The sequence below is a fragment of the Ursus americanus genome, chromosome 7, assembly GCF_024610735.1.
Source record: "Ursus americanus isolate L20-20 chromosome 7, mUrsAme1.1.p, whole genome shotgun sequence".
Classification (NCBI taxonomy): domain Eukaryota; kingdom Metazoa; phylum Chordata; class Mammalia; order Carnivora; family Ursidae; genus Ursus; species Ursus americanus.
Window position 1 is genome coordinate 78,677,533 of NC_142133.1, and position 27,673 is coordinate 78,705,205.

The following is a 27,673-nucleotide window of genomic DNA, read 5'->3' on the forward strand; positions in this document are numbered from 1 at the left end:
AGTATTACTGACCAAAGATTAGTCTCCAAAATATAAAAGTATCTATAAATCAATAGGAAAAAGATAATCTACCCCAAAAAAGAAACCGGACAAAGGAAACGAACATACCAGTCAAAACAGAGGAAACCAGAAAGGACAAAAATACGTTGAAAAGGTGTTCAACGTCACTAGAACTCAGGAACACACAAATTAAAAGCTCATGAGATACCGTTTTACACCCATCAGATACATGGGTCAACACGCTGACATCTGAGAACACAAGTGCTAGAGAGGTGTGGGGGGAAAGGAACCTCTTACCCTCGTAGTGGGAGTGGGGGTACGCACTGCCGCAAACACCGTGAAGACAGATTCAGCTAGAAGCAGTAACAGTGAGTGTGAACGCGGCACAGCACCCAGCCATTCCACCGCTAGACAGTCTATAGAGCCAGAATTCTCATGGTATGCTCGTGCTAGTCATTGCTATGTAACAAATTCTCCCCCAAACTTTACAGCAAAAAACAAACATTCCTATTTCACAGGTTCTTTGGGCAGGAATCTGCTGCAGCTTAGCTGGGGGGGCCTCTGGTTCAAGGTCAGTCATGTGGTTCCAGCCAGGTTTCTATCCAGGGCTGCTCGGCGGGGGTGGAAGCTGGGGGTGGAGCACTCGTTCTGGGCTCACTCACATGGGTGTTGGCAGCCTCCCTGCAGGGTGCCCTCCCCGTGTGGCAGCTGGCTTGCTCCAGGGCAAGAGACCCCAGAGAGGGCAAGAGAGAACCCTCAAGTTGGCTGCCGCAGTCCTTTTATAACCTAATAAGGTGATACAGCAAACCTCTGCTGTTTTCCATCTTGGAATCAAATCAGTTAAATCCGGTCCACACCCAAGGGCAGGGGATCACCCAGGACGCAGGGGTCACTAGGCACCGGGTCCGAGGCTGCCTTCCAAGGCACTCAAGTAAAATACAGTGCTCCTTCCAGCATTCTCTGTGATGGTAAGAAAAAACAGAAATGACCTAACTGGACTTAACTTGGGGAATGGGGAAATGTGGTTTATTGAGACAAGGGAACTCTATATAGCAATTAACAAGAGAGGGAAAAGAAGACCACGAACCCTACCTACACTTCACTAGGCTTAACCTCAAAGACAGTGTTGGACACACTGTCAAAGGCCAAACTATAAAACGATAGGAATAATAAGTAGAGTTGCAATTTATGAGTATTTCTAACACATAAAAACGAATGTTTCTATAAAGCTCTTACCACACGTGTGGCAAGAAGCCAAAACACAGATGGACACAGCCCTACTCCCTCGGCAGAGGGGCGCCCTGGGGAAGGGGCAGACAGACAGAAGGACAGGTTGGCCTTTGGCTGGTCTGTCATGTTTACCATCTTTATAGAACAGTCAAAATGAAAGGAAACTATGATCTTACTTTTTGCTAAAATATATACAATTTTTATTATACATATGTATAGGACATCTATAAAGTCTGGACACAGAGGACATTCTCTTATTCTTTTACAGATTAAAGATGATGTTGTATCTATCTGCTTATGTTTCCAGACATCACAGACAGCTTTTTGTAGACAGAAATGCCGCTCGAGAGCTACACAACAGAATGCTGACAGGGGTTATATGGGGGGGGGGGGTGCTTACAATTTTTTTTTTTTTATTCGACGGGATAGAGACAGCCAGCGAGAGAGGGAACACAAGCAGGGGGAGTGGGAGAGGAAGAAGCAGGCTCATAGCGGAGGAGCCTGATGTGGGGCTCGATCCCATAACGCCGGGATCACGCCCTGAGCCGAAGGCAGACACTTAACCGCTGTGCCACCCAGGCGCCCCTGCTTACAATTTTATAAAGGATCTTTTTTCCCCTTTGTTTTTCCGTGTCAGCCTATCTTACCAAAGTGATGCAGAATTTTGTGTAGGAAGATGAATAATTTCTTCAAAGATTAAGTCAAGCACAAAAGCAAAATGGCCACAGTTGAATACCGGAGCACATGAGTTTTGAGAGCACAAAGGAATTCCAGTTTATGGGGGAAGGTCTGGGGAGAAAACACCTGCCTCTTCGGAAGACAAGACACAGGGCCCCTGGAAGCTCATCCTAGGCGGTGCCCCCCCCCCCGTCCCCCGCCAGGGTGGCCCAGGGAAGTGGCACGTGATGTCAGGACCCCAGGGAGCCATGTGGGAGGCCACAGCCTGCTCCCGTCCCTGGGAGGAAAGGGTTTCCTGCTGCCGGTGCTGGAGGCCGGAGGCTGCTGACACCAAGGAGCAGGTTCCTGGGCCCCCCAGCACTGGCCGAATTTCCCCTCGAGGGCTCACGGATTAGCAGGGTCAAAAGGAGAGCGGCCAAACCAAGTCCCAGCGCAGAGGCCCCAGCGGCTACAATTAGTTATAACCGCCTGACTTATGCCCCTCTCTACTTCCCGAGTCTGCAGGGAAAACTCGTTACTTTTATCACAGGGGAACAAGTTACTTTAAAAAGAGAAATATCTTTGTCTACATCCACAAGGCCCAAGAGGCTGATGAAAGACCGAGCCCGGGTGACCTGGCTCGCGCAGGGACTCCGCGCCCCATGTGCCACTTAGCACTTGGCCCCCTGCAGAGCCCGTCCTGGCTGCCCCCTGCCCCGCTCGAGCAGGGTAGTGAGAGGCCCCCACCCTGGACATCTGACCCCCTGAGGCCCCAACCGCGTTCCTCATCCCTGCCCTTGGAGGTATTACTAGTCCTTGGCCTGTCTTGCGCAACGAACACAAGATTCCTCCAACCCTTGAGGTCCCGATGAGTGATCTGCCGTCTGCTGACCCCCAGCTCCTCAGCTGTCATCCCCACTCGCCCGTGCTGTGTTCTCGCCACTGCTGCCACAGAGGCCACCCTCCTGCTCCAGTCCTGAGTCAAGGATCCCTCACTGCTTAACATGCGTCGGCACGGTTCCTTCTTTAACAGCCGCAGCCCTGCCGGGGAGCCCAGGGCCCCTCCCAGCACGCGACCCCCACGCTGCCACCTGCCCAGAAAGGGGTGGGGGTCACGGAGGAAGTTCCTGAGACACTGGGCGGGGCAGGTGGCGCAGTGGCTGGAGCGGGGAGGGCAGGCCGGGCCGATGGGCCTTAAACACATGGCTGGGAAAAGGTCAGAGAACACGGTGGCCCTCGTGTTGCTGTGAAGCCTTCCATGGAGCGAATGGTCAATGCGGAGGAGACCCAGAAGGAGAGAGAAGGAAAAAGGCAGTCAGCTAGGGGAGGCGTGGGGAAAAGTCGTGACCGGACAGGGCTTGGGTCCCAGCGCGGCCTCAACTCTGTGTGACCTCGGGCAAGTCACTTCCCCCAGAATCGCCCTCTGTCATCTTCCACGGAAGTAGGAAGGGAGAGGACACAAGATAAGCAACCGCTGTCCCAGCGAAACAAGCCATTCTGCTCTCCTGTCTGTCCGTCCATCCATCTGGGGAGAGGGACACACATCTGCCCTGGGAGGAGGGACACACTCAGGATGCTCACCGCGTGACACGGGAAGTCCACATACGGCAGCCTGTCTCCAAGCACCGCCGGGCAAATCCACACTCAGAACTAAACTTTTGAGTTCAGCGGGCTTTATGGGACTTCAAACCCTTTTAGAAAGCCCGTCACAGCTCATGGGCAGGCTGTGGTCTCTCTCTCAGGCTCGGTCAGCAGGATCACCGGCGCCCTCACCGACCGACCACAGCAGCCCAGGCGCTCCGCCTCCAGCACCTGCCACTGCCTGTCAGCTGGGGAGTGGACTCCCTCATGTCACCGGGCTCCCCAAAGCTGTGGTCCTGCCAGGCCGAGGCCCCAGGCTCAGCCATCTGGCCCGAAGCCAGCTCCCTGCCTGCCCCTTCACTTTGCCAAATGACCGGCGGGGGGACTCTATGGACACCCAAGGTGAGGACAAATGCCACCCCCCCACTACACCCCACGCTGCCTTCCCTCTCAGCCAGGCTCACCTGTCCTTTCTGGGCAGCCACGACAGCTCTTAGGGACAGCCGGGACAGGCCGACCTGACCTTAGTGACCTCCAGTGAAGCCACCGACAGTTATGAAGGGATTTGTTCCATAAGCCAAAGAAGGTTAGCACTGGAGGGCCTTAGAGACTGCCTGGGTTAGTGTTTTCACTTTGGCTAAAGATTTGAAAGGGGCGCCTGGCTGGCTCACTTCGTTAAGCTCTGCCTTTGGCTCAGGTCATGATCCCAGGGTCCTGGGACCGAGCCACGCATCGGGCTCCCTGCTCAGCCGGGAGCCTGCGTCTCCCTCCGCCTGCCGCTCTGCCTACTTGTACTCTCTCTATCAAATAAATAAATAAAATCTTAAAAAAAAAAAGAAATATTAAAAAAATAAAAGATTTGGAAATGCATCTTCCCCCAGAACCTCACTAAAATGCATCCATGGGGAATGGGGGGCCCAGCGAGTAAGGCGGGTAGAGCCGCTCGCCCCTCACTTCCCCTCAGTTACTTCCTGTACCCTCGCATCACCAGGGGCTGCTCTGCAGAGCAGTGACTGCCGTTCAAGCAGACCCCACACCCGCCTGGAGCAGGACTCACACTGAGGCTCGGGGCTGGCAGCCTGTGTGTGTGGCGGGTTACCGCACAGCCAGAAGCCGGGGGCGTGAAATGACGACAGGTGTCACAGGGCTGCCTCCTGAGATGACACAGGTGACTTGACAACAGGTGACATGGAGCTCCCTGGTGAAATGACAACAGGTGACACTGGGCTCCCTCACCAAGCCCTGCCAAGGGAGCTTCACTGGCACAGGCAGCAAGCTCAGCCAGGGGCCACCATATGTGGCCAGTGGGGCCAAGCAACAGATGGCGGTGTCCTTCCAAGTCCACAGAGGATCAGAGGGGACGACGGAGCAGCTGGAGCCACCACAAGAGCCGTGAACGAAGGAGACAGAAACAGTACAAAGTCTGTGACCTCACCGAAGTCTGGGGACGTTCGGGGAAAGGCAAACACAGCCTCGCCTGAAGAACACACCTAAAAAGCCAGGATGTCCCTCTCAGCTTGGCCCCTGGCCGTGACACGGCCTCAAAAAAGGTACTGGGAGTTCATTTCCTGCCCTGGAAAATCACTTCTTATATCCACTCGGCCGACAGACATTTCCGGAGTGTCTCCGGGTTCGGAAATGGTGTTCGGGGCCACAGAGGACACGAAGGAGCCCACGCTTGAGAGCACAGGCGGGAGGAAATGCAGGAGGAGGGGTGCCAGAGAGGGTCCTCGCGCGGCAGGACAGGCACCATGCTCCGCAGAGGGCCCACAGCGCTCCATGGCACACAGTGGCAGAGAGGTGGGCAGGAGCCCAGGCAGGCCCCCACCTGGCCACCAGGCAGTCCCCTGAGCTCAAGCTGTCTTTCGCAGACCACTAGCAAGTCCGCTAGATGGAAAGGGAGCTGCCCAGGTCCACAGGACAGGGGCAAGCATGGACCAAGATAATGACAAGACAGCAGGAAAGAGGGCCGTGGACGGGAGCTTGGTTCTCAAACTGCAGTTCGTGTGCTTGGGAATACTTACGTAAATTGCAAACTCCCAGGCCCTGGCCCAGTGGCGTCCGCCTCCGAAAGCCTGGCTTGAGGCCCAGGTGTCTACAATCTCGGAGAGATGGTCAGGATCCACATTTTGAGAAACACAACACGGACAGCAACCACTGGCGCGTGAAGCAAGTTACTGTCTAGCAAGAACCTAGACCTGGCATGCAAGAGGCACTCGAGAAAAACCCCTCCAAATTTTCCACAGCTCCTGCTGGCTGCCACCTCTTGACTGCTGAGCACTTAAATACATCAGCATTCCAATTAATCCCTTACCAACCTGATTTAGGCGAGCACTGTAATTGCCACGTGAACGGGGACTCAGCTATGGGCTGAGCTGTACTTCTCCCCACCATATTCATGTGTTGACGCCCCAACCCCAGGACCTCAGAATGTGACTGTAATTGGAGATGGGTTCTTTACAGAAGTGACTGAAATGACCCAGTCCAATCTGACTGGTGTTCTTATCTGAGGAGGAAATCAGGACACAGACACACAGAGAGGACCGTGTGAGGACACAGTCAGGAGGCAGCTGTCCACAAGCCAAAGAGAGAGGCCTCAAGGCTCAGAAGGCCTCCAGGCTTTAGCCTCCAGGACCGTGAGAAGACATTTTTGATGTGTCAGCCCCCCATCAGAGAGAGGCACAGTTAAGAGACTTACCCGTGAGAGGCAGGGAGGGACAGCAGGGGAGCCAAGGCCCCCAGGCCTCTCCAAGCGAATGCTCCCAACCACTATCCTTACAGGACTAAGACTACTTCCCGTGAGAGCATTCTATGCCCTGTAAACACCCCCGAAGGTTCAAGATGGATTCTCTTTCCTCCTCATCAGAGGTGTCTACACGGGGAGCACCAAGCAGGCCTCACGGACCCCCGTCACAAGGCCCTCCTCACACACTCAGAGATCACCGGGCCACTCGGAAAGAGAAAACATGTCTGGCTCACCGCAAAACTGTACAAAGTCAAGTCTCTAGTTTAAAAGGAAAAAAAATCAAAAGGACCAAGATTTAAATAACAGGAAGTGTTCTGAGGGTTGCAGACCAGGTGTGCAGGTGGAAGGAGAGAGTGAGCTACAGAGAAGGAGCCGGAGTCCTGGAACCCTGTACCGCCTGACACGGCCATGGCCTGCACCCCCTCAGACAGACCACGTCGTTGAGGAAAAATGCGACAAGTCTAAGGCCGAGATGATGGGACCCACACCACTTCAAACGCACTCTGTTAGCCCGATCTTTAACTCCGAGTCCCTGTGGCTGGGAACCATGACTGCCCAAGGGCCCCCTGAATTCCGGGACTCTGGGTGCGGGCAGGGGTGGTGCCAAGGGGACAGGGTGGTGGAAAGGGGGGACGTTCCAGAGGGAGAGCATGAAGTGATGAGGAAGAGACTGCCCTCGCTGGGACAGAGGGGCCACAGGCCGTATCTGCTCTGGAAGTTCCCAGGGAGACTTCGTTCCCCTGCCTTTCCCAGCTTCGAACGGCCGCCCACATCTCTTGGCTGGTGGCCCCGTCCTCCTCCGCAAAGCCAGCCGCGGTGCTGCCCTGCATCCTCAGCCTGTTCTTGTCACATCGTCGTCAGACTGACTGCAGCGGGGGCAGGCTCCTCCCTCTCAAGGACTCCCTGGTCCACCTGGAGAATCTGAGATGCTGTCCCTGAGCCGGGATCCCTAATCTTCAGCGCATTGCAAAGCCCTTCACCATGTAAGGTAGAGTCTGTGACTTTGCTACCTGACATGGAATCAGGGATGTGGATCCCTTTTGGGGGATGAGGGAGGGGAGGCCACTATCCTGCCTGCCACGAGACCACTAAGGGGATGGATTCCACAAAGCTGGAGCAGTGGTGTCTAACTTCTGGGTGCACAGAAACCCCCAGAACAGCTCAAAGGCATTCTGAGGCTCGCCACCTATTGTGCCCGATGCCGGAGAGGTGGGCTGGGGCCAGGACGCTGCATTTCAATAATCTTCCTCAACAACCCCCCCCACCCCAACAGGCCTGAACATCTGGGGTACAGGGTGTTCAGGTGGGCGAGTCGACCAGATCTTGGACAACAAATTTAACAGAGCACCTGGTCCAAGCTAGGGGCCGTTCCAGCCCGGAGTCAGACAGACCTGAGTTCCAATGCATGTTGTCACTTCCAAGCCATGAACCCTCGGAGAAGTCACTTAACCTCTCTGGGCCTGAGGGACCTCGCTGTACAATGGGATCCGTGCCAACCCCTGCCTACTGTGCTGAGTACCTGGGCCCACATGCACAGCCAAGTGCACGGGGCGGCCCCTCAGCCACCCTCTCCGTGCCTCGCGGGGCCAGTGTTCTAGAAATACACGAACAGCTGTGGACAGAAATGGCCTCAACTTACGTCTTTTTACGCTTACTAGATCTTACAGGCCACTACAAACGCAGTTTCTGATACATCAGTAGGGAAATGAGAAGTTACGGGTCTGGTGGTAACCAGAAGTCACCCACTTGTGAATACATACATAGTAAGTCATTAGCACTAACACCATATGCAGACAGTGCTACCCGGAGACTTCAGTCCCGTGCACCGTTCTCTAGCAGAACAAGACAAGGCTCTCGGCCAAAATGCGGTCCCGGCTGAAGGTGAGAGTACTTACGCCCACAGAGGACTGGCAAATTGGTTCCTGTTCCTTCAGGAACCAACAAATTGGTTCCTTCAGAAGAAAAACCAATGGAGCCCTGACATTAACAAACTAACATACACATAGACTCTAGTGTCAGCTAGCTCATATAATCCTCGTGACAGCCTTACCACGTCAGTCCAATGTGCACGTGGGGAAACTGAGGCTCAGAGCAGCCAAGTGACTTGTGTGGGGCTCACAGGGCCAAGAAACAGAGCTGAGGCCTAACCCCTCCACTAGCTATCACAAGAGAGCAAGAGAAGCAACGGGCACGTTCCCTCTGAGAGCAGGCCTGCCCTCGCTACTGGGGTGCTGCTTGATACACTCTGGGGTTACAGAACCCGTATCCCCGAAATGCACATTTTGAAATTCTAACATAATCTAGAATACTGCCAAGTATTTCTCCAACTCTTAGCCACGGCTGCAAGTCACGGGCGTGATGGGAAGGTGAAGCCGGATTCCAGATGGACCCAGATGACAGGAGCCCTTCCACAGGCTGGATGGGGTGTGGGGGCCCCAGGGAAGATGAGCCCCAGTGCGTGCCCTGGACGGGCTCCCCTCCTTGGGGACGCTGCAGCAGAGAGGCTCTGGCACCATCCTCCTCTAAGATACGGGGACCACAGGTCAAAGCAGGGAGCAGCCCTGTGCTCTGGCCACCTGGACAGAAAGCACACTCTAGCTTGGCGAAAGGGGGGTGCAGTAAAGACAAAGACCTGGAGGCCAGAAGGACATGCCGATGTGTTTGCGGGATGGCGACAGTCCAACCCAGCTGGAACACAGGGTGGATCCGGGGGAGGACACGGTGGCCAGCAGCCCAGGCTGAGAGCCTGGAGCATCTGTTAGCAGGCACCAGCCAACTTCAAAGTGCACGGGGGGGGGGGGGGGGCAGCGTTCTCTAAAAGCAGAATATATGTCAAGTGACAGTGCCCTGATTCTCCCCAAAGGGAGAAGCACCATGGCTCATGTACCCATCAGTGCTGCCCTCACCCAGGGCACCGCGGGCTCCAAGCCAGCCTCCCACACTCTCCCCTCGAGTCACAGAAAGCTGGCAGGTGAGGGCACTGAGGCTCGGGGCGGGTGCAAAGGCAGATCCCAGATCAGCTCACTCCTGGCCCGGGTGTCCAGCCAACATGACTGGACCCCAACCCCACCCCCCAAAGGGCGGCCTACCACGGTTTTGGAAGTCAAGGAAAAGAGTGTCAAAGGTCAAGGTGTCAAAGGCAGGATCAATCACAGGGTTCCCACCACCTGCTTTAAGAGCCTGAGGATGACGAAGGTGACACGCCCGTCTCCTTCAACACACACTGAGCAACCTCCCATCTTCCCCACAACTACTGGGGCTGATCGGGCAGCACCTGCTTGTGGCCCCGTGGCCAGCGGCCCAGTGAGGCAGGGAGACCCCCTCTGCACATACTTCGAGAAGCAACTCCAAGAAAACATGGCTAAGTTTCTTAAACTTTATACCCCCCCAGGCCAGACTGGGAGCACACCTGTACTCCAGCGCAAACCGCTACCTCCTGGAATTATTTCACCCCAATGCGGTCAGCAGGCACCTAGCGGACAGTCGCGCTGAGAGGGAACATGGCCACAGCAGAGAGGGGACACGCGGCGGCCCACGGCACACCTGCGCCCCTCAATCTCACGGCCTCCACCTTCTCCGGGGCCTCACAGTCCAACGAACAGTCAGACCATCACTCTGTTTTGGGTGTGAACAGTCAGACTGCTCTGCGGAGGGGAAACTAACATCGAGGCAACAACCTAGTTTCTACAGAGTTTAAAAATCCCCAACTGCTGGGGCGCCTGGGTGGTACAGCGGTTGGGCATCTGCCTTCGGCTCAGGGCGTGGTCCCAGCGTTCTGGGATCGAGCCCCACATCAGGCTCCTCCGCTGGGAGCCTGCTTCTTCCTCTCCCACTCCCCCTGCTTGTGTTCCCTCTCTCGCTGGCTGTCTCTATCTCTGTCAAATAAATAAATAAAATCTTTAAAAAAATAAAATAAAATAAAAAATAAAAATAAAAATCCCCAACTGCTGCATCATCTCCCAACCATTGTCCCCCACAGAGCAGAAAAAGGCCAGTCGGGTCATGTTCCACAAGGACCTGGACCGCAGGCCCACGGGGGCACTAACTGGCCCTCATTTAGCCGGCAGGGCTGGAGCACAGGGCAGGGACCGTGAGGCAGCCAGGTGGCACTTGGCAGATGCTTCCGGGCCCTCCTCCTGGCTAAGAGAGCAGAGGCCCTGGATATAATATGCACCGCAGTTTGGGATCTTGACATCCTAAAAGCACGTACCGTGTTAGGAAGCTTCTTTGCAGGGACACCCCAAAAGAGACATCATGGCGGCTCTGGGCCCAGCATCAGGAACTGAGAGGCCTGGTCAGCTGGAGTCTGGAGGAGGAGGGGTGCTGGAACCAGCTCTGAGTGGGCCTCTGCGGAAGCAAGTGCAGGGAAAGGCCCAGAAGCGTGGGTCCCCGGAGCCTCCCTGGGACACAGCACCATCTCTGCCTGGCAGTCCGGAGCCCACGGCAATCCTGGCACGGCTATCTTGGGGCCCTGAGACCTTGGACAAGCCCCCCCACCCCCCGAATCCCAACGTCTGTAAATCCCTCACCTGTAAAATAATTACGGCCCCAGAGGCTGGGGCTCTGCAGGAAGCAAAAGTAAAGAGCATGTCTGTGAACTGAAAGCCCTGAGAAGGTGTGATGACGGCAGCTGGTGGGTTCAAACCCAACAACCCCCTCCACACACACACACCCCCAAAATGGAGCAACAGGGCAGGTAGGTCCTCGCTGGCCAGTAGCCAAGATGGCAAAGAACAGCACCCTCACCAAAGGTCAGTGAAGACAGACAAAGCAGGACCAGGAGCAGCTCCCTCACCTGCCCCCGGCTCTCCGATTCTGGCTTCCCCAAAAGGCAGCCTGAAACCCAGCAGGCCAATCGGGAATCCCCAAAATTAAGGCACTGATTTCTGAGAAGTGCTGCAGGGCTGTTACACCCAGAGCCACAGAGCGGCTGTCCCCGAAGGGAGGAAACTGAGGCACGGGGGAGGTGGCTCCCTTCCCAAGGTCATGAAACAGGTAGCCTGGCTGGACTGGGACCTCCCTCCTGAGAGCTCCGCCCCTGCCCCCAGAGATGGCAGTCACTACAAGAGCCAGGCCCCCAAGAATTCCCCAGGAACAGACCACTCGCGACAGAGCACCGTTGTCATGGCAACCAAAGTCTTAACAACTTTGGCATTTCCACAACCTTTGATTGATCCAGTTCTCAAAATTTACATTACAATGAAACAGTATTTGCATTTAACTTATTTTAATTGGCTTTTACATAACTAAACATCTGGGTTTCACCCTTAATAACAACAGGGTGAGTGAGGTTTTCGTAGTGGGACCCTTAAGACAGCACGAAGAAAGCTAGTAATGCAGCGTTTTCCTGCTTGGAAAAATTCTTCACTGACTTTCTGGAAGTGCATTTTTGCTTAATTCGCCTTTTTTTTTTTTCCCCTGAGAAGACAGTAGGACCTTTCGCAGGTTGGAGTTCATCCTTTAGACTGTTCTCGCATCACACGGAGAACACGGAGAGGTTAATCTGATTTGAATGCTTTGCATATTAGTTCCACAAGTGTGAAGCAGCAGCGATGGAAGCATATGTGAGCTCCAAGAGGGGTTCCAAGAGATTTCTTCTCCCCACGGACACATCCCCTGCATCCCCAGCACAGAGCAGGCCCTCGGTGGTGACTGTGTGTTGAATGAACGAATGAGGGCTCATTTTCATGGCCTGAGATAAAGTGCCATTTAGGATGGTGCCCGTTACTCCATCTTTTACTATTTTCATTCTAAGTGAGGTGTGGTTCGAGCCTGGAGATGGTGGTGCATTTCTGGGGCTTTAGAATACGGGGAGCAAGTATGGGAGGCTCACCTGCGAGCCTTCACCTGGGGCTGCCTCAGTCACTCCCCGCCAATCCCACTGAACAGTCATCCGTGGCAAAGGGGCAGTTACAGCCCCAACGCGACGCTTAACAGGGAACAGAGAGATGAACGGGAACATGTTTGGTCTCCACTGTCCAGGGGCTTCTGTCTGTTGGGAAGAAAGACTTATTCTTTCATGCCATTCCCTCTAAAAGATGCTCTGATAATGATGGTAGAGTACAGGTGCGCAGGGCACAGTCAGGGGAGAAGGCATCAACCAGCACGAGAAGCCCTACTTGCTTCTGGAAGCTTCCTGAAGGACGATGTGTGGGTGCTCGCCAGGTTGCGGGGGGAGACTTCCTCTCCTCAAATGATGAGAGTCAAGGTGAGTGTTCTCTTTCCCCATCACCCAAGTCCGAGACCCAAGACAGACAGCACCTGCAGCCCAGGACCAGCTCCACTTAGCAGGCAAAAGTCAGACGTGAAAAGAATCCCCGAGAATCTTCTACCCCCAGTCCCTGCCCCACCTGTTCCGCCCCCCCCTGCTCCCGCCCCTCTGGTCCCAACAAAGGTGACCAGACAGCTGGCTGTAAGCCTGGAGAGCTGCTTGCTAAACACATACTCTGATTGGAGCCATGCTTGACTGTATTTGAACAAGTGTTTTTAATCTGACCAGTACGTTTCCAGGCTTCCGGGCACACAATCAGCCGGTGACCCCCCTGCCTGGCAGACTCAGAAAGACGGAGCAGATCTGACAGTCCCAGAGGGTGCGTGAGCAGATACACATTTCCATTCCTCTTGTGAGTCTCAGACAATACAGTTCTCCGGGCCTCTTCTGTGGGCTGACACCTTGCAGGAGGGAAATGAGAACCACGGGTTGACCCCAGACAGGGAGAAGAAAAAGAGCAGAAGACTCCGAATTCAGTTTCCACAGGGGGGGCCATAAAGACCCAGCCAGGAGACCTGGTGTGTTAGACCACCATGCGCCAGGGGCTGCAGGACGTGAATATAAAAGGTAGATGATGATGACGTAATAGCCTTTCCACGAACACAGCACTTCGGAGCTTACAGGAGGTCTAATGGCTATTTCTTACAACAATCCTGGGAGGGAGGGTTTATAATTCCCATTTCAGATGAAGAACGGGATGTTCCGAGGCCGTGCTCCAGCCGAGCCAAGGGACCTGCCTGGGAAGTGACGGTGGGTGTTGTTCACACCTCGGGAAGGGGAGCAAGATAGGGACCGAGTCCATACAGGTGCCTTGTTTCCTTTTGAAAAGAAGAGTCTGTTCACTACCCATTAGAACAGAAGCCAGTCCGGCGTCAAGAAGAGACACCTCTAGGGGCACCTGGGTGGCTCAGTCGGTGAAGCATCCGACTTGAGTTCAGCTCAGGTCTTGATCTCAGGGGGGTGAGTTCAAGCCCCGTGCTGGGCTCCATGCTGGGCACGGAGCCTACTTAAAACAAAACAAAACAAAACAAAACAAAAAAACACAAAACACCAAGAAGACACAGCTTTAGTCTGGCGTCACCCTCTCCAGCTCGATGAGGCAGGAAGCCTCCTCGAGGCCCAGGACACTGGGGCCCTGAGGGCTGTTTTCTTGTTCAGATGACAGCATCTTCTACGGCCGTGAAGACCACGCTGGTCCAATCACGGCATGCACAGAGGCCAGAGACTGCTGCTTCCTCGACATCCCCGACGTCCAGGGTGGGCACCAGCTCTGCCCCGTGCCCACTGGCAGCCTCTTCGGGCTGTGACAAGCCCACCGAGGTCCCCGCCAATGAACAAGCTTGTGCAAAACGGGCCATCCAGTGGTGAGGCCGCAGTCATTCTCTGCTTACTACGAACCAGCAGACGGCAGGCCGAAGTGGACGTGCCTTTCTCTGCGGAAGTGACCACGAGGAAGCACTCGGCAGGAGAGAGAGCAGCCTCCAGCTGCTGATCTGTGGGAGGCTGTCTGTGGCTCCGTGGCTGCCGGTGGGAGGCGGGAGCTGAGCAGATCGGCCCAGGGCCCCTCCTGGGCTTCATGCTATATCGCTATGGTCACAACCATAACACAGGCTCGGCAAGGGCAGGGCCCCCAACATCCTGTTCACTGTTGGTCCCCAGGGCCCAGAGCCCAGCCTGGCGTACAATACATAAGGGTTGAACTAATTTACCAAATCGTACAGAGTAATCACCGTTCGCACTAAAGACAGCATGCCTAGCTTTGTGAAAAGATTTTGTTCTGGTTGTTGTTTCGGGTAGGTGGTCCCTTGATGCATTTTTATTTATTTATTTTTTTTAGTGTTTCTGTCAGGAAAGGCAAGGGCACACAGCATTAATAATTAGACAAACAGAAAGGAGGGCAAAATTATGTCAGAAATCACTAGACTGTAGTCAATAAAACGTATGACCTTTGTTTAGAAAAATTTCATTCACACGCACAATTTCAGAAATAGAAGTCAGGCTTATTCCTTTTCCAGGACAACTGGGATACACCCAGGAAACCACAGGGACACGCCCGGTCTCCATGGTAACCTACCTGTTTCCAGGGATTGGAGCGCTTCCTTCCTGCCTCCGTGTGGAATCCTACGATAAACTGAGGACCCAGCTTTCAAAAATAATAATTTCTGAGTGCTGTAGCCATACTAATTTTTTTAAAGATGGTTTCCTTATGGTTAAGATCCTGAAATAGTTTGCCAGATGTGTGTGGAATTTTGCTGACAATTATTTCCTTGCTCAGGACAAGCAATATGGACTGCAGACTATAAAAATGTGATTTTTTAAAATTTCAAATCCAAGAAACTATAAGCAGACAGAGCTGGTAGCAAAGGCAACCTCCGGTTTTTCACATTATATAGCGGTATTGTCTGCCTGGAGAGACGGCCCAGGCACCAGTGTCTCTCCCTCATTTACCTGAAATTCACCCTTCCTATTAGCCAAGTTCTCTGATGGCTGGACTCAACTTCATAACCTTCCACTGCTGACTCAGTATCCTGGACTCAGACAGATCAAACCTCTGAAAAAGTAACAGCCTAAGAAGCCTCTGGAGCGATGCCACTGAAAGTCAGGCACGGCCCTCACAAGGGCTAAGAGGGTCCTGCTTCCCAGCCAGTAAATAAAGACAGTCAACCCAGTGTCAACCCAACGTCAACCCAGTGTCAACCCAATGTCAACCCAACGTCAACCCAACATCGACCCAACGTCAACCCAGCACCAACCCAACACCAACCCAACATCAACCCAACATCAACCCAATGTCAACCCAACACCAACCCAACATCAGCCCAAGTCCACCCAACGTCCAAGGCAGGAGCAGCACAGGGAGTGAGGAAGGATCACCTCCAAGTGGAAGGAGATGAAGACCAGTAGTTTCACTCTCAGGTGGGCATGAAGCAAGGGAAGGGATGGGGAATAGAAAAAGTTATTTTCAAAAAGAGAGCTGAAAAGCAGTCTGACTGACAAAACAGCAAGGAGATTCTCCCTGGAAGAAGGCCACTGTGCTCAACACCTGGTGACGAGAAAAGCAAAGGAAAAGCAACAGAAGCCGAGACCAGGCACGGGCAGCGTGAGGACACCAACCAGCTCATTCAAATACCCCAGATAATCCCTGCGGGAGCCACAAAGTCTCTTCTAGATCAAGAAGCAAAGTGAAAACTCAAATTCGAGCAAGTAAAAAAGAAGAAACATATTCTTGACCATAAACAAACTCTACCCTCTGCCATGTTGGGTTGGTGAATTTCTAGGAAGGCTCAGAACATTCTTCTTCATAACCAGTTAATAAAGTTACTCAGCATTGAATTTAGATGAGATTAGCAAATTCTAATGATGCATTATGATAAATTTCCATTAATTCAAATCATCACAACTATGGAATTCGTGGGTTCCAGACAGTCTGACTATAAAAAGAAAGTTTGCTAAGCAAATAACAGGGTAAACAAGGTTATCGGAGGAATGTGTCCTTGGGGTTCCTTTTAAAATCTTTTTTTTTTTCCTAATTGCAAGAGTCATACACACCCATTGGTGAAGATTCAGGGTGTAGAGAAATATGAAAAAGCAGGAAGGAGAAACCACTCATGAGCCCATCAGATTCAACCACTGTTAAAAGTTCGGTATATGCCCTTCTCATTTATTTTCTCTGACTTTTTTTTCCCCTCACAAACATAACTGGAATGAAACTGTTCATATAGTTCTATACCTTGCTCCCCAGCCCCATATTTAGTAGAAATGTTTAAATTGCTTATTTTCAACTCCTTTAGCAAAAACTAGCATCCTATAACCATAAATGTGCTCATTTCAAAAAATTCTTTTTTCTTAAGATTTTTTAAATTAATTAATTAATAGAGAGAGAGAGAGAAAACGCTGGGGGAGGGGCAGGGAGAGGGGGAGAGACTCTCGGAGCGGACTCTGCCCTGAACACAGAGCCCAACACAGGGCTGGGTCTCACAACCCTGAGATCATGACCTGAGCCAAAACCAAGAGTTGGCTGCTTAACCGACTGAGCCGCCCAGGCAACCCCTCAAAGAATTCTTAATAATTCATTAACTCAATTAATTCAGGAGTTTGCATTACTACATACTTTTGCCCAAAATAACACAATTTCTTGTCTTCTATAATACTCCCTAATTCTCCCTAATTCACAATTAGTCAAAAAGCTCAGTCCCCCAGTTTCGTGATCATCAGCAGTAAGGACCTCCCAGAAAGAACCGAGTTGCACCATTACAAAGAGCAGGGGTGTATCCTCCACACTGGTTTTCCCTGGGCGGGTCCTCTTAAAGGGACAGTCAACAGCTTCTAAATCAGGAACTGGATGTAGAACCTAAGAACTTTGCTCCACTGCCAGCCTTCTGTGCTCCCACTGCCGTAGCTCACCTCCTTTGCACCAGGAGCCCATCCTCTTCATCTCAGCTTCCTTCACACACACAGCACCGGTCCTGGCACAGGAAGTTACAGGAACGTGCTGAATGGACGGAGGGGTGGATGAAGCACACAGACCCCCCTCCCCAACTGCAGTATCCTCTGACCTTCCCCTTCCTTCTCATCTGTGCTCCACAGATCTGACCCTCCACAGGACCAGCCTCTGAATTAGGGTGCCGGCTCTTGCTAAGGTGTCTGTACTTTCTAAGACGTTCTTTTTCTATTTTTATTTCTTTTTTTTTTTTTGCAGTCAATTTAGCTAGGAAAATTCTCTCTGTGCTTTATGCTGGGTGTGCCCTACAATGCAAGTTTACATTTTTTTTTAAGATTTTATTTTTAAGGGGCACCTAGGTGGCTCAGACAGTGAAGCGTCTGCCTTCAGCTCAGGTCATGATCTGCAGGTCCTGGAATCGAGCCCCACCTTGGGCTCCCTGCTCAGCGGGGAATCTTTAAAGGGAAAAGATTTTATTTTTAAGTAATCTCTAACCCAATGTGGGGCTCAAACCCACAACCCCGAGATCAAGAGTCGCATGCTTGCTTGACAGACTAAGCCAGCCAGGCGCCCCTCAAGTTTACGTTTTTAAACATTTCTCCTGAACTGGAGAGCTGACGGAGAATGTAGAGGCTCCCTAGTCCTGAACTCCATTTGACAAACAAGGAAACTGAGATCTGGAGAGGGAAAACCACTCGCGCCTAGTTAAAGGCAGACATCCATAATCAGATGGGGATCATTCCACCAGCCCAGAAAGCCTTGATGGCTTCTGTACCACGGTGCTGCAATTTTAGCGAATGGGTAAAACACTCGCCAATCAGTGATGAGCACAGAAAACAGTGCTGACCTGCCAATCATACACTCAGCCTGCAAAGCAAGCCCCTTTGGCAAAGGTGTTAAGGTAAATGCTTCAATTCCTCCACCGTCCTACAGCCGGGGAAGGGAGTGGTGGTTTAGCCACACGTCTGGGCATCTACTGTGTTCCAGGCTCTGTGCCAGAGATGGGGGGCCATGGAGAAGAAATCCACAAGGTCCTACATGCAAAGCGGCCCACTGCCCTGGGAGAGGCAGACAAGCACAGTGCCCAACCAGGAAGGTCAGGCTCTGGCCAGCACTGGCGAAGAGGGGTAGCAAAGGGTCTGGAGAATACAACTGGGGCCAAATTTGTCCTCCCTGGAAGGGCCATGGGGAACTCAATGGAATAGGTACCACCGGCTCTCTCCTGGGCCTGCAGGACAGGTGATTTGTCTGTCAAGGCTCTCCAGAAAAACAGAACCAATAAGAGATATACGTATGAGGAGACTTACTGGACTTGGCTCATGCAATTCTGGAGGCTGAGGAGTCCCACAACCTGCCATCTGCAAGCTAGAGACCCAGGAAAGTTATTCAATCCAAGTCCAAAGGCTGGAGAATCAAGGCAGCCGATGGTGTTAAGTCCCAGTCAGAATCCAAAGGCCTGAAAACCAGCAGTACTGATGTCCAAGGACAAGGGAAGACAGACATCCCAACTCAAGTTGACACCTTCCACTGCCTTTTCGTTCTATTCAGGCCCTCAGTGGATTGAATGATGCCTGCACACATCGGTGAGGGGGGTCTTTGGTACTCAGTCTACCAATTCAAATGCTAACGTCTTCCAGAAACACCCTCATAGACACATCCAGAAATAAAGTTTCACCAGTTATCCGGGCATCCCTTAGGCGAGTCAAATTGACATATAAAATTAACCATCACAGGTGGGATTTTCCAAGAATATTCCAGATCAGTGAGTCTCATGAGGCCTCTTTTAGAGTAACATTCCATCACCCACCCATTTGGGTTCTCTATGCCTACCATCATCTTGTACTAACTTCTCTCGTTACACTCCTAACAGTACGTGTCCCCCCGTAACCTGCCAGCAAAGAACAGCTAACTCAACAGAAATGGGCCATGTGAAGCAGTGACCCAAAGGTTGGGAAGCAATGTGGAGACTGGATGGTGGTGTTGATGGTGGTGGTGAAGGTGATGATGATTACAGTGATGATGATGATAACGGTGATGGTGGTAATAGTGATGATGGTGATGATGGTGGTGATGGTGCTGAGTATAAGGAGGATGATGATGGTGATGGCAGTGACGATGGTGGTGACAGTGATGGGTGATGATGATGGTGATGGTAATGGTGGTAATGACGGTGATGAGGAGGAGGAGGATGGTGACGGTAATGATAGTAATGATGGTGATGATGGTAATGAGGAGGAGGAGGAAGAGAATGATGATGGTGATAGTGGTGATGGTGGCAATGGTGACGGTGGCGATGGTGAAGGTGAGGAGGATGGTGATGATAGTGATGGTAGTAACGATGCTGGTGGCTATGATGAGGATGACGGTGAAGGTGGTGATGATGATGGTGGCGGTGATGACTAAGATGAGGAGAATGATGGTGATGGTGGTGATGAAGGTGAGGAGGAGGATGGTGATGGTGGTGATGAAGGAGGAGGAGGATGGTGATGGTGGTGATAATGGTGAGGAGGAGGGGGAGGAGGATGGTGATGGTGGTGATGACTGAGATAGTGATGGTGAGAATGCCAATGTGGATGAACTGGGAAGCCAGCATGTAGCCCAGAACAAAGCACAGGCGGAAGGAGCAGTGGGCCACAGTGAGATCTTCGCACTGCTTGGAGGGCCCTGGCGGAAAGAACCTGGAATTCCTCACCTGTGCTACAACTCCCCTCCCCCTACTTCCTCCAGTGATAGCGAACATCATTTCCCAATGCATAAGCTTTCACCCTACAGCTAGCTCTGAAAACAATCAGCCAGGCCATTTTGTTTTGAGGGCAGACAATAGCATATCACCAAGAACATAAGCTAATAAAAGCAGCAATTCTTCATCCCATCTTCAGAGAGAAAGGAGAGGGACAAACTCTCCCCAGAGAATAAGAATGGATCGTAAGTGCCAAAGGTCCAGCAGGAAAGAAAGCCAAGCCTCAACATCTGTCCGAGGCCTCTTTCTACCCTCACTTACTGAAAAGAAAGACACCCAAGGAAGGCAAAGCAGCCACCACATTTTGTCTCCCACCCTTGGAAGCTGAGCCAGACTGTCCAGGCTGCGTCACCAAGCATGGGATTGGCACTGCATGACTGAGGATTTTTAATAAAGCCTTATTCCTGCCACTGCCGCCCCACGCTTTGGAGAGAGAGAGAGAGAGAGAGCGCCACCAGTCCTGCCCACCCACAGCCCTGCCTTGGGCCCACGGCGGGGCATAGGCTCTTCTAGACATCCCACACTCACTGTGGCAGGAGTGACTCTCCAGCCCCACATGTAAATACAGAAAATTGTACGATGTTGGAAATGATTTGTTTTTAAACCCAGGTGATTGATTTTGAGAAGTTCTTGCTTCCCTCCAAAAATGGATTGCTGCACAGCAAAGAGAAAGGATGGGAGTGACAGGGAAGGGTGGGGAGCTGTCGTCAATTCTGTTTTCTGGAAATGTCTGTTAAATGCACAGGAAGGAAGCAAAGACTTGAGCATTTTGCTGCTGGAGGGGGAGAAAAGTGCTGTGATCCATACACACGATGGCAGAGAATCGTAATCCTGCCGGTGTTCCCAAGTGTCCCCGGGGCAGCCCACTGGCACACTAGCAGGCTCACAAGCAAACTCAAAAAATGCTTCCAAGCACTCTGGGAGGCAAGGGATCAAGAGGTCGGGGCCTCACTGGGTCTGAGGAATGACCTAACCTAGATCTTTTTGTGCAGCCCCCCAAGTTTGGGGTCACCACGGCTGTGTCAGAGACCCTCAGAAAGGCTTCTGAGAAGACATGAGCTGGGCAATCCAAAATGGCAGCTCCCTAACCTCCAAAACATGGCCCGCACCAGCTCCCTTCCAAGAGCCTTCACACGCACTCACAGACTCTCACATCAAATGCTTTGCTACTACAGTCTGGGTCAAAAGATGCCTAATAAACCTGAAAATGAAAAGAAATCCTTAGTGGCAGAGGAGGCATTGCCCAAGAACATTTAAGTGGCAACAATGGCCACCAACACTTACCACAGACATGTGACCAGCCGAAGACTCCACACTACTCCATGTCCACATTCCATGTGATAGTCTAACATGGTCCCAGAACCCCTTCACAACCGTGAGCAAACTTGGGCTCACCCAGATGATAAATGACAGAGCAGAGCCTGACTCAAACCCAGGTCTGCCGGACCCCAACATCCCTGATCTTCGGAAAGAAACAAGACACTCTTGTTGTCTATCGCGAAAGTTCTCTGCCTCAGTGGGAGAGAAAGACAGACCATTTGTGTTTTCTGTTTGGTTTTGTTTTTTACCTCTATAGGAGGGTTTCTCTTTGGTTTTGGTTTTTGTTTTCTTAAGTTTGTTGGTTAACGGACAGCGAAGAGAGACCATTTGTGACCTCCTGGTCCACACACCAGACCCAGATCTACCCGCCTATGCTGCGCATACAATTTCTGTGACTCAATTCGCAATCTGTAAAATGGGGTCTCCTCCTTTGCTTTTCCTCGAAGAACAAAAATAACCCAAGAAGGGAATTCTTCTGAAATGCTCACGGCGGGCAAGTGCTCGCCTCTCCCAGGGTCCCTGTCCGTCTCCCTCCCAGGAGACCTCTCCACGCCCACGCACGCTCACGTCACTCCTACCTGGTCAGCTGTGAGCCAATACTGAGCAAATGAAGACACACCGTGTACCGCTCACGCCCCCCAAGGAATTTCCATGGCTTGGAGGCCATTACAAGAAAAATTGAGGGCGCCTGGGTGGCGCAGTCGTTAAGCGTCTGCCTTCAGCTCAGGGCGTGATCCCAGCGTTCTGGGATCGAGCCCCACATCAGCCTCCTCTGCTGGGAGCCTGCTTCTTCCTCTCCCACTCCCCCTGCTTGTGTTCCCTCTCTCGCTGCCTGTCTCTCTCTGTCAAATAAATAAATAAAATCTTTAAAAAAAAAAAAAAAAAACAAGAAAAATTGAACATCACTCCGGAAAAAGCCCCAGAAGGGCAGATCCTGACTACCAAACAGGGGTGGGAGAGAAAGCGACCCGGCTGAATTCTTGGCTCTTCTACTTCTTGCCCACGGCTTTGGGTGAGTTGGTGTGCTCTGTGCATCCTGGATTTTTCCGTTTAAAAAAAGGGTTTGACCCCTTTTGCCTCACCCTATACTTTAAATTCAAACCCCCTGCTGGATACTCAGGAGCTGACAAGAGAAAAGGGGGGAAGGAACTTCATTGAGCACAGCCAATAGGCCCTGCAGGAACCCAGCGCTGTGCTAGGGAAGAAATGGGGGCCAGAAGGACGCAGTCACTGCGTCAAAGAGCTGGCCAGCCTGCAGGCAGGCAAGCACCCAGACTCTTTGATCAGCCTGAGGGAGCAATCAATTCTCCCTGGAAAACTCCAGGAAAGCCTCAAGGAGGAGGCCCTGGAGCCAAATCTATAAACGCAGAAAGAAAAGGCAAATCTCGAGACAGAAAGCCCATTGGCGGTTGCCTGGGGGTGGGGGCAGGGACAGAGAGTGACAATAAATGGGCAGGAGGGAGCTTTCTGGGGTGATGCAAGGGTTCTAAAACTGGATTGTGGTGACGGTTGCACAATTCTGTAAATTTACTGAAAAGTACTGGATTGTACATTTGCAATGGGTACGCTTCACGGTATATAAATTATATCTCAATAAAGCTGTTAATTAAAAAGGTTTTTTTTCAAGGATGAGTAGGCGTTTAGCAGATAAAGAAGTCTGGGTGGGAGAGAAGAAAGGCAGGTGCTGTGGCAACCCGGCTACCCTCACCCTCCCAATCTCACCTCCCCCCAGACACCTGCACCCCTCCCAGCACAGCTGAGGAAAGCTCCCAGAGCCAGCTCCCCCCACCTCCCCGCCCCACCCTAGCCCAGGGGGAGGAGCTTCCCTGGAGCACTTGCCAAGCTCTGAGGGCTCCTCAGGTGGTCTCTCCAACCCCAGCCTAAGCTGGGCTCTGGCAGGGGGAAGCCTGCGTCCGGGTTTCAGAGTCCAGCTTTCAGAGTCCGGCGTGGAGCAAGGCACTCGGCAGGTGTTCAGAAGAACACTTACTGATCAAGAGCATGAAACTGGGGTGGGGGGGGCGGGGAGGGGCAGGAGTGCAGAGTGACCTGATGACAACAATGACTGCACGGGAAGCAGAGCTCCAGGATAAGGGGTGAGAAAGCGGGATGGAGAGCAGGGGCTAGAGCAACCGAGGACCGACCAATTCACGATTTCCGGGCAGAGAAAGGAAAAGAGCCAGAAACACTCCTGAGGTTTCTAGCTGTTAATGAGCAAGTAGGAGAGCCGCATTCACTGCAACAGGTGAGAGGGACCCGCTTGGGGGTGGAAGGAAGTTCTGGGCTCTGTTTTGATGTGGCGCAGCGTGGGGCCTGCCCCCCAGCGTTGGGTCTGAGCCTGGGGAGAGCTCAGGTTTGCTCACCTGCCAAGGCACAGACGTGAGCCCAGGTGAAAGGAGAGCACTTAGAATGGTGTCTGACCAAGGGACACCTCCCTGGCCGAACGAAACACAGAGCAAGGGAAGATTTCAGCTGGGACAACAGAGTACAGAGGCAATCCAGGGAGACTTCCACGGGGAGAACACGCACCCCGCAAAGCCTTCTTTCTGTCTGCGGAAGCATGGCAGCTTTATCCACGGAGTACAAATGTAACTACCCTGAGTGCTTCTTAGCCAAGGGTCATAGGCCCATCACTCGCTCCTCAGAAACTTCTCCTCGAGTGAGGTGGGTGGGACTGATGCCAGCAACCGCCCCCGTCTCCTGGCTTCCTGCCAACCCGAGCTGCACCTCCCAAGCTGAAAAGCAACAGATATCGGAAAACACAGCTGCTGTATTAGCAGGTGTGGGGGGGTGCGCTTGGCTTAGAAAGATAAATGCAGGGGTGCCTGGGTGGCTCAGTAGGTTAAGCGGCTGCTTTCAGCTCAGACTGTGATCTTGGGGTCCTGGGATCGATGGAGCCCCGCATCAGGCTCCCTGCTCAGCAGGGAGCCTGCTTCTCCCTCTTCCTCTGCTCCTCCTCCTGCTTGTGCTCATGCGTGCTCGCTCTCTCTCTCTCTCTCTCAAATAAATATTTTTAAAAAAAGAAAAAGGTAAATGAAAAGAGCCCCAAGAAGACATCTTTGCCCACCTGATGCCAGCAGGGGAGGGCTGTAACAGGAAGAGCCTGGGATCTCTCCGAAAGTGTCTTTAGTTAGTCATGCCTCATAAATGCAGAGATATGAAGCTTTGCCTCTGAAATTCAATTAGACTTGAAAGGACATGGCCAAGGCAGAGTTCTCTTAAAGGATTTACTGTGCTTTCCTGATGATAAGAAGAAAAAAAATCTTTAGACTTGCACCTTGCTCATCAGTGCCTAAGAGATGTTCACCTGTCAAACCGTATTGATCACCAGAAGTTACATTAAAACCCATGCCACTAGATTCCAACCTTTTCTTTTTCTTTCTTTCTTTTTTTTTTTTTTTTTTTGTGGAAAGTGATTTGAAAGAAATCTTTTCCCCCATGGAGCAAGAGTCACTGAGCCAGCCCCCACCTAAGCCTGCTCTATCTCCGTATACCATTACCTGTCACCCCCTGATTAGAAACTCAACCCAAAGGGAAGAGGACAAGAGCTACATGAGAGGCCCAGAGGCACAGCCTTACGTGTGGGCATGAAAACACCAAAAAAACCCAATGAGACTGTGGGAGAGTGGTGAAGCCCAAAGTAGAGCGCGATTAAGGCTTATAAGTGCCCTCCTTCCCCAGACACAATGACATCCGGGGCTGACAAACTAGAAAAACACACATAATCCCCCATCAAGCCCTGGCTCGCAAATCACAAACGGGAAGCATTATCCCATAACAAACAAGCGTGGTGTAGGGCTTGCTGGCATGCTAGACTCTAACACAAACCCGATCCTGATCTAGATAAAATTTCGGCAGCCAAAGCGCTCACTCTGTGGTGCCAGATAAACTCTGGGGCTCCTTAGTAGTATCCAGGATGAACCCGGCTCCCAATGACCTGTGCACTTGACCACTTATGAGTGGCTATACTAGGTTCCAGGATAAGTTGGGGGGAAGGACCGTAGGCTAATACACAAACGCCTAATAGGGTATTCTTATGGGAAAAGGCGACCCTGGGAACCGTAAACGTGGAGCCCCAGGGGCAGTGGGTCCGACCCCCCCAGAAAGACAGCAAACACGACTGCTTTAGCAGGATGAAACCCCAGAGCAACTCCAGGAAGAGACAGACCTCGGGAAGGAGGAGGCCCGGATGGGGCTGTGCGGGAAGGCGAGTCTACTCCTTGTCGCTCAACAGCTTATATTTCCAATTCTGCACAGCCCAGTGGCCAAAAAGGGGCATTAAGATGAAATTCTGAAGAAATTAGTCCAGGCTGCTTTATATCTCTTAGAGTTTCCCTCTAGAGGGCTTATTGGAAATGAATGGATCACCAGCTAGGGTTTGGGCAAATCTCTGTTCTTCTGGGGGTTTGACCTGTTGTTTCTCCACAAGTCTGCACTTCCAGGCATCTGCTTCCCAATGCCAAGCGTCCCCAATTATTATCGCACGTTGACATCTATTTTTCACCTTACAAAAAGCGTCCAGGTGGACCCCAAAGGGAGCAGGCAAGGCTAAAACGCACCACATCCCACGGCAAGCGAGAAGCAGAACCCCTGGGCCTTCCCTCCGGCACATTATCCAATAAATCCTCAAGAGCTCAGTAATTACAGGCGCTCTCAAAAGTGAAACAGAAATAGATCGAGGGCCGAAACACTGGTTTGCTTGAGACAAAGGGCTGGTTTTAAGCAGGAAAACACAAAACAACAACCCCAACAACAAACAGCCCGGCTTTTGGTCTGTCTCCTGAGCTGAGAAAGCCAGCCTGATTTTTTTTTTCACTCTTATTCAATCTGATTATGGGGAAGAGAGAAGGATTCGGATGAAAAGCCCTTTTCTCCTCCAGGATATAAAACCATTTTATGCAGCAGAAAAAGCAGGTTGCATTCTAAGTGTGCCCCTGACACCAAATCGGATGAAAACTTAGCTCATCCAGGTCCCCTGGCCTGCCGTCACCACTGAGACCCCAGGATTCGGGGCTGGCAGAAGACAGACCAAGCAAGAGCTTTCTGCTCCTGTGTCATAAAAGCCTGCAAACGATTCCAGCTTCCCTGAGCACACCCACCGGGAGCAGGTGATCCGGGGAAACACATCCCATACCCACGCCCAGCCCAGCTGATGATCCCCACGGCCCCGTGCCCATTCCATGCCGATGCTCCATTTTGAGAGCGTCATGCACCATGAGGTCGGCTGCTCCCTTCTTGAAAGGCTATTTGTTTTTCCGACTGGGAAGGGTCCTGAGAGGAAGGAAGAAACCACAGTGATGGAGGGAAGGAATCTCCAGCTCTGGCAGAAGGCAGCAGGGCAGCCAGGGCCAGTTGGCCCTGCTGGGTCTAGCAAGCGCTAGGCTGCGGTTGGCAGGACTCTCCCCGGGAGTGAATCGTGGTTAGAGGGAGCGCACGTTCACTGCAGTTCAATGTTACGTAGCAGTAGGCTTCAAACCAAATATTTTAGAAATTAAGGTGCGGGACTAGGAGGAAGGATCCCTCGGCCTCCTGCGTAAGGCTGATCCAACAGAGCCGCAGTTGGGTGGGTGGGGGGAGGGTCGGAGGGTGTCCAAAGCCGAGGCCCAAGGCAGCACTTGAGGTCCTGGCAAACACCCTCCCCTAGGGGGACTAGGTGTTGGCCGGGAGTAAAGGGGATGGCCTTCAGCTTGACCAGGCCGGGCCGGGATGCCCTGGGAGCCCGAGGTCCATCTCTGCGAGAAGCATCACTTCCACGCCCTGGCTGTCAGACTGTGCGAGCTGCAAGCCCCGGGGGACTAGGCACTTGTTGAACAAAAAGGCTCCCGACTCCAGCAGCCGCCGCAGTTGGCCAGGAGAGGGACCCCCAGCTCGGGCGCGGGAGCCTTCGCTGCTGGGCGCCGCGCGCTCCTGCACACCCGAGGCGGCGCCGCCCGGGAGGTGCGGCGAGCAGACAGCGCACCCGGCAGCCTAAACTTTCTCGAATCTCGGTGCTTCGCAGTTAAGTTAGGGCCGTGAGAAAGGCACATAACACGCGCGGGGCGGGGGGGGCGAGCAGGGGATGTAATAGCCCCACCCACGATAAAGGAAAAAATTGATTAATAAAGGGAGAGACACTAATTGACACTAATTCAACTAACTTAGCACCTACTATGTGCCAAGCGCTGGGCCGAGAGCTATCTTTAGTGCGTTCTCATTTTAAATGTCACGGCAGACCCCGAGGGAGGAACTGTCCCCATTTGATAGAGAAGCAAACCTAAGCCAGAGAAGGTGGCGTGTCTGGCCCAGGTCGCAGTGCGGGTCACAGCGAGGCCAGGGCTCTTAACGCCGGAGCAGGGCTCTGTCCATCGCCCCTCGGCCTAGTACGGAGGAAGCAGATGGCCGCCGCGCCAGCCCCCTACCCTGGCCGGAGCGCACCTGCCACCCACGTGGGCCGCGCGGACCTGCCCCCCAGCGGGGCTAGCCCAGGCTGCCCACAAGAGAGCCGCTCTAGCTCCTTTGGATCCCAGCTGTCCCCGGGTCCCTGGAGCTCCGCACTGCGCCGGCCGGCGGGAGACAGAGGGCTCCGCACGCAGGGCTGGACCGCCCACGCCCACCCTGCCACCAGCGCCCCACGCGCAGCCGCTCACACCAGCCACCCGCCCCGCACCCGTCCCCACCAGCAACTGCGCCCGGACACACAATTCCACAAAC

At 52.8% G+C, this 27,673-nt stretch overlaps 1 protein-coding gene across 1 annotated transcript in view; it reads right to left on the bottom strand.

Annotated features, from left to right (window-relative positions):
• The window catches only part of HPCAL1 (hippocalcin like 1), a 113,757-nt gene that overhangs the window by 85,518 nt on the left and 566 nt on the right, over positions 1 to 27,673 (bottom strand). The gene's annotated exons all lie outside the window — the stretch shown is intronic.